Here is a 7,384-nt window from a genome sequence, read left to right on the forward strand (position 1 = left end):
TGATGCAGGAAAGAAAAGCAAACATTCAATATGAACTACCAAATAATATATAAAATGATGATAAAACTATTGCAGAAAAACCTTACCTCCATGGCTGCAGCATTGGAAATGAGAAGAGTGCACAATAACAAGTGCTGTTTTTTCACGACAGGCATTATCCTTTCTGCGGCAAAGTATAAAGCACCCAATTATGCTAGTTATAGGGACAAAAATAATAACCATCACCAATCAAAAGATAAATTTGGAAGAAATTGACTGCTCTGGAAAACAATAATTGAGGAAATGATAAAGAAGAATCCCCCTGTTTTCATATGAATGTTTGAAAGATTTTAACTTAATTTCATGTAATAAAAAAAAGGATAGTTAAACTTCAGTACCTACCTAGCCACAGAGGAAAACTATGTCCTATGCTGAAACTAAATCAAGTAGGTATGATTTAAATAATGGCCAACAACCGCAAACATGCTAAATGTTGATAACCTGTTGACCTTGAAGATCAAGCATTTAGGTTTCATCCAAACAATAGCTTCAACACAGAACAGGAATTTCCCTAATCGGATCTAACTTCCATCTACGTCAATCAAAGATGAAGCTAAGCAATTAGATTTTCATAACTTAAACCAATACGTTTTCCGATTTGGTGATTCAAATAGATATCATCAGACAAAATGATGGAACCAATAAACTTCTGTAAGCTCTGTATAACATTAAGCGTCTGTATAGAGAGGCTACAACTATCAGTGAAAGTTGATGCAAGACTATTATTCTGAACTATTGTATAACTTTTTCCTTATGAAAAAAATGTCCTCATGACATGAAAAAATCCACAAGAACATTTTTTAGCTATCACATTTTAATTAAAATATGATTATAAAAGCTATTTCCCTTCACCTTTAAAAAAAAAAAAACTATAACCAAATAAAATTGTGGCATTGTCCAAGAAAAATTTAAGAGAAAACTATTCCAAACGGAACCTAAGGGATTGTACGGAAACACATTAATGCATGATAACGATTTTAGCTTTCAAAATAAAATTGTAAATTCTAAATTACTAAATCTTGCCAACAACAGGATTTAGGACTATTTGGGGCAGCTTTTTTGGTGCGGTGTGTTTTGATGTTGTTGTTGTTGTTGTTGTTATTGTTGTGTTTTGAAAACTCGTCTGAGTATGTTTGAAAATAATGGTGTGGTGGCTTTCCGAAATAATCTATCTTAAAATGCGGCCGATCACGCGACCCACGTTTCTTTATGTACATATTACCCCGCTGCCCCCATGGCTCTCTCTCGTGTTTATTCTGCCTCTCTTGACCCCGTGGCTCTCTCTCTCACATTTCTTCTACCTCTCTCGACCCAATGGCTCCCTGCCTCGTGTTTCTTCTGCCCTAGCCAACTCTCTCGATCACCTGCTTAGGTATCTCTCTCGTTTCTTTCTCGCGCCTCTCTTCGGTAACAACATGTCTTTCTCCTCTCTTTTTTTCCTTCGATCTCTGGTTATTATGCATTGTATGTAATACATATGCTCATTTTCGATGGAATAGCTTTCTCTTTTAAGGTATATAGGGTTTTGTAAGAATTTGAATCGATCTTAAGCTTTCTCACTTTGTGGCTATTTCGCAAAGTTAATTTGAATCGATCTCTGGTTATTTCACAAAGTTAAAATGAGTTATACCTCGCGATACGTTATCTTATCCATTTGTCAAACAAGTGCAGATTGTAATTGCACAACGACTCTCCACATGTATATTCAGAGCATCCTTCCCACAATAAAATCGACTTCCGTAAAACGAACGAGGATCACGAACAAGTCACTGCCGAGGCATATGAGTGTCATGTAGGCCAGTCTTTATCACAAGCCGAAAATAATGTTTCCGAGAGCTGCACTAAAGATGGAGAAGGCGCAGACGTGATGATAGAATTTAAGAAATGAATTACATATGCGATAGGTAGATTGTGATTAGAGTTTTTATCATAATTATTAATTGTAATGGTTGTTAATTGTAATGGTTGTTGAAGAGATTCACTGTTTATTGTATCAATATTTTATACAAAATATGTTATTTTCATTCCTTATGTATTTGATATTTGATGTTTTTTTTTTACAAAATTTGTAAGTGTCTTCTTTATTTATTCATTTTTTTATGTGTTTAGAGGTATGTGATGAGATGTTTAACTTTATGAGTTCTCCTGAAAAATATGTATGTCATTATTAGTTGGTGTTGCATGTGAAATTTTAATGAAGACAACAAAGTTCCTATCTTTTTTTTAGAGCTACATGTCACGGACAAATAGTCCCACATCAGCTAGGTGTAGGACCGAAAAACATTATTTAAGTCCTGGGCTGCCCACCACCCACAAGGGCTCTTTTGGAAGGTGACAAGTGTAGCAGATTACTGCCTGTCAGGTGTGTGGATTCTTCATGGTCCAGTGGGACCCTTTGTGGAGCCGATCTGTGACGAGAGCGTCACGTGATTGGGTGGAGAAGAATGTCACGGACAAATAGTCCCACATCGGCTAGGTGTAGGGCCAAAAAGAAGTATTTAAGTCCTGTGCTGCCCGCCTCTTTTAAGGGCTCTTTTGGGAGGTGACATACAACTTTTGAAGTTATTTTGGATGACATTTTTTTGTGATGTGCATATATGACACAATATCGATATTATGTGGGTTAAAGGCAACCAAAAACTTTTTTTTTATAAAGTCTGTTATTTTCTTGTAGTGACAGATTCATTAGTTTATATACTGAGTTCTCTGAGACTTCACAGCCGTCTAAAATTATAATTAATTACTTATGATATCAATTTTTACTTGTATCATGTCAAATTGGGTTTTTTTTAACATTCAGGAAAGATAAGCTCGAGGAATTCTGGTACCTCCCTAGGATTGCTCTGTTACTATGGGCTTCAAAGTATCATGTTAATTTCGCGTCAGCCACATAGCTATAGAAGACAGTTTTATATGTGCCCACGGATAATCACGGAAAACTATGACTATTTTCGGTGGACAGATAGGCTAAAAGATTTATCGTCCGAATAAATCGAATATAGAGAGTATCCCTGAAGAACGACTTAGCACATGACATACTCGTCTGCATTTTAAAAATAATATTATAATAATATTAATTATCATTTTAATATTATTTTTTCTTAATTTTAGTAATCATGTTACTCACTGTTAAGTGAGGTGTCATATTTATTATGTAATATTTCAAATTGAATTTTTACTTTTAAAGTACAAAATGTATTGGTATGATCGTTCTATTGCAAACAACATTCCAATACAGGGGCAAAATGATCATTTGTCCAGAAACAACTACAATACATCTGTTTTCAAAGTGCAAAAAACAAATAGACAGTCAGTTTTCCGCATCAGCTTCTACACAGCATTTTATCATCAAGCTGCGACTGCCTTAGTAAATTTGGGATTTAAGATAAAATTTGAATTTTTTAGGGAAAAAATAGGATTTACGAAATCCTAAATTTAAAACTGTCATTTTTTCGACAAGATTTAGGTAAAATCAACTTAAATTTGTTAAAGTCCCTTGAGTAGGATTTAAATTAAATCTGTTACCAACTTACCATACAACCCCTTAAAGCAACAAAAATGACAATTTAAAGTCCGAGATTTAGTAACCCAATGCCATTGAATTTATAGAGCCTTTTGAATTTACTAAATCTAGTCAAACATTAGAATGCGGGAGTTTCATGGATATATCTACTACCGCTAAATCCTACTTGCAGACAAACAGCCTAAAGCTGCTAAAGTAATTAATGCCGCCACTATATTTAGGTATAAACCATATCGTTTGTCAAGTCCCCTCCCTCGCACCCCCTCATTGGAGTACTGATGCATCAGTACTCCTGAGGTAATATTTTTTCCCCTCTACAAGGTATATTGGAGACGGATGCAGCTATTTGTGAAAATAGATATTGAACCATCATTTAAACAAAAATAAAATAAGATGCAATGGGCATTCTATTTTAAAATAATAAACAGCATTTTATTTTTACTATCACGCTCTGAAAGTGAAAAAAATGGACTTTAACCACAAAAATCTCTAAAAACAAACAAAAACCACAGTCAAGTAAGAAAAACAGAGACATAAAACAGCGAAAACAGACCCTAAAATCTTGAATCCACCGCGAACAGGACAAAATGCCCGCAAGTAAAATTTTTGCTGTCACGGAACAAATCCATTAGCAATAACTACATACGGAAGAAAGAAAGCTAGAAAGAAATTCATGTATTACCAGCATGCTTCCGATCTTTCGGTGTGCCTGATTTTATTAAAACCTCCAGATCGACCAGGCTTAGTGACATCAGCCCGAGGGTTAGCCCGGACATAAGCCCCGCAAAGAGCACCAGCAGCACGATGACCGCAACGTTAATAAAGAAGTCGGGCTCGCAGCATTTGTGCTGTGCTGCCATCCACAAACCAAACAAGAAAAAAACAAAGCCCTTCTTCTCCAAACACCGAACCCAAGCAGCAGCAGAACTCGACTAGCTTGGCAAAATGAGAATCGAAAACTAACAAGCGCTAGGGTGAATGAGAACGAGATCTTGTAAGTAGAGATTTTGTTTGCTGACCGGCAAGAGATGAGAGGAGGAAGAGTTGAGCGAAAGCGCGCGGGATTTGGGAAATTAGCATGGACGACAGGTGGCGGGTGCATGGAGCCTGGGGGACGATGCTGCTATTATATAATATGCAATGCTCTTAGGTGGCGGAATGGCGTGACATGCCCGAAGAATTCATTATGAAAACATTTTACCCAAAAAAGAATTGATCAATCAAATTTAAAACGTTATCACTTTCATAAAGAATGTTTGCCTTGTTTGGAATTTTTTTTTAGCCCACATCATCACCCAACTATGGCATAGTCATGACGCCCGGCGTAGCTACGGTGTGATTTTGCCATGCTCGGGCACAGGAGCGAGTTTGGATGTAGTAGGCTCCATCTCCTCAACAAAGAAATCCTCTTCCAAAGTGCAGGCCCATAAATTGCCGAAGGGTGTCAGGCTAACAAAAGGACAAATAAATGGAAGATGAGTCATATAACATCATAAAAAGAAGAATAAGTAATTGAGCTACTTATAAAAACAAGGATAACAAAAATGATGTTAGAATTTATAATAAAAAAACTCTGGGCTCTCTCATATCATCAAGGAAATCTATAATATTATAACTCAATGAGCAGTACATTTAACATGCATATGGAACCAAACTCTATAGTGGTGAATGTTCAAGACCATGAAAAAAAGGACCCATGTTGCAACTAATTACAACTTGATGAGTTGGACATGGAAGATATGATGGGAATCAAACTTATGAATGTTGGATGAGTCTAGATTATCGAAGGTGTGCTAGTGAGTTATATTTCAATAGGGTACACAAGAAATGAAAACTATGAGTGTTATATGAGATGTTGTTTTCAACGTAAAAAAAGGAAGTCAGATATGGGGGGTTTTTGATTCTTTCTAAGGGATCTATATAAAGACATAGGCAGTGATGCTTCGTAAATATTTTTCTCGCATATTAAAAAAATTATTAACTCACAATCTCTTCTTAATTAAAAGAAAAATGCCCAAATTTGACCCACAATATCATAAAAAGAGTGCATGCCACAAAAATTGACGATAAAAAATGATACATATTCCTTACTCCATTGGAATGTGAGACTATTTTCTAGCTTGCTAGGAAAATATTATGAAAGGACTAAATTTAATGTATGATAGGTTGACTAACAGAAAGAAAATGGGTGTTTTAAGCACAATTTATGGAAAAAAAAGTCTAGCATGCATATAAGGGAAATTTATACATATGAAAATTTTAATATCGTCCCAATATACAATCAAACACACCTTGTGACTGTAGCATGTTCAATCATTGACAAGCATTTATTAACCTGATTCTGTATGGGCTCATGCAAGTTGCAATTAACATGTAAGAAATACAATGAAAATGAATCCAATTTGCTCGTAACGTAAACTATTAATAGATTAATTATTTATTAACCAAGTTAGTTTGATATATATTTTATTGATTATTCCACTTAAAATTTAGATGATCTATCCAACCAGAGATGTAGGCGTTAGAGTATAGGTTATTGGGTTAGTTCCATAAGAAATCTGCTCACTTATAAGTGGTTTTGATATTTGATTCATGCTTAAATGATCTACTTATTTCGAGATTATTTCTACTTGTGAAGTTAGGACAGCTAAGACAGTTGTATCATGGTATTACCTATCTTTTGAACTTCACTCTTTTTATAAGGTCACTTGATGTTATTAGTTGTTATTTTTTCCATCAGCTTATAAGTTTTCTTAGAAGGCTTTTAACATTAATGAATCAATACTGCATCATCTATGATAGACTTTAAATATCTAATTAACTCGTTATATAAAGTTTGCATACTTAACAATCGAGTGGGGAATGGTGTGAGCACTTTCTAAGCAAATCCTTAAATATTTCTCCTACTTTATAGATAAATTCCTCTTATAGTTAGGTAAAAGATGTAATGTCATTTTTAAGTTTGATAGACTTAGAGGGTGAAAAATACTTGCCTAAGAATTTATGTGTTAAATATATCCTAGTGGTTATAGATATTTAGGTAAAGAGTTAAGCCAAGTTTTAATTTAAATATAATGGAAATAATCTTAAGTTTAAGGACATTCTCAGAGACATTATTATACTTAAATGTAGCAAAAATTCCTTAGAAAATAGCAATGTAGAGGTTTTGGTCTTCTTTATGTGAGCCTCCAAATGAATATTTGAATTGTTTGAATGATGGCAGATTTAAGTTCAAAGTGTGCACACTTATGGTAGGTTTCATGATACTCTGATGGAATTCTTCTATCATAAGATTAGAAAAAAATCCTAAGCGGTATAGGTTATTCAAGTTCATTCTAAAGGTTTCATTTGTTTTCTATGATTTTGTTCTTTTATAATTTTTAAGCTTTTGGTTTTTTTTTTTTTGTCATGATCAAACGATACTAAATTGACATGTTCAATTATATACATACAGAACTTAGTTCAACAATTTAAAGAAACTATGAAACATAGAGTAGATAAAAAGTAAAAAAATGTACACAAACTTAAAAAAATAAAATGAAATGCAATTCGATACAAGCAATGTGACAATATAGTCTAGCACTGCGGTGCTACGATAATGGCAGAGTTGCAATGCTAACTAAACGACACCGCCTGCTTTCTATAGAATATTTTTTTTTTATATAAAAAATATAGAATGCAAACTAATTATAATTACAAGATATATAATGCACTAAAATAACAATGAAACATAATTTGATTCACACTAAGATCCTTCCACTAGTATTAACTTTACAAGTCATAATTACACCACCGACTCCCCAACGATTGTGCTAAAAACTT

At 34.1% G+C, this 7,384-nt stretch overlaps 1 pseudogene; it reads right to left on the reverse strand.

Annotated features, from left to right (window-relative positions):
• The window catches only part of LOC110038106, a 21,280-nt pseudogene extending 16,610 nt beyond the window's left edge, over positions 1-4,670 (reverse strand).
• Between the last annotated feature and the right edge of the window lie 2,714 nt (positions 4,671-7,384).

The sequence above is a fragment of the Phalaenopsis equestris genome, unplaced genomic scaffold (assembly GCF_001263595.1).
Source record: "Phalaenopsis equestris unplaced genomic scaffold, ASM126359v1 Scaffold000002, whole genome shotgun sequence".
In the NCBI taxonomy this organism is placed as follows: Eukaryota; Viridiplantae; Streptophyta; class Magnoliopsida; order Asparagales; family Orchidaceae; genus Phalaenopsis; species Phalaenopsis equestris.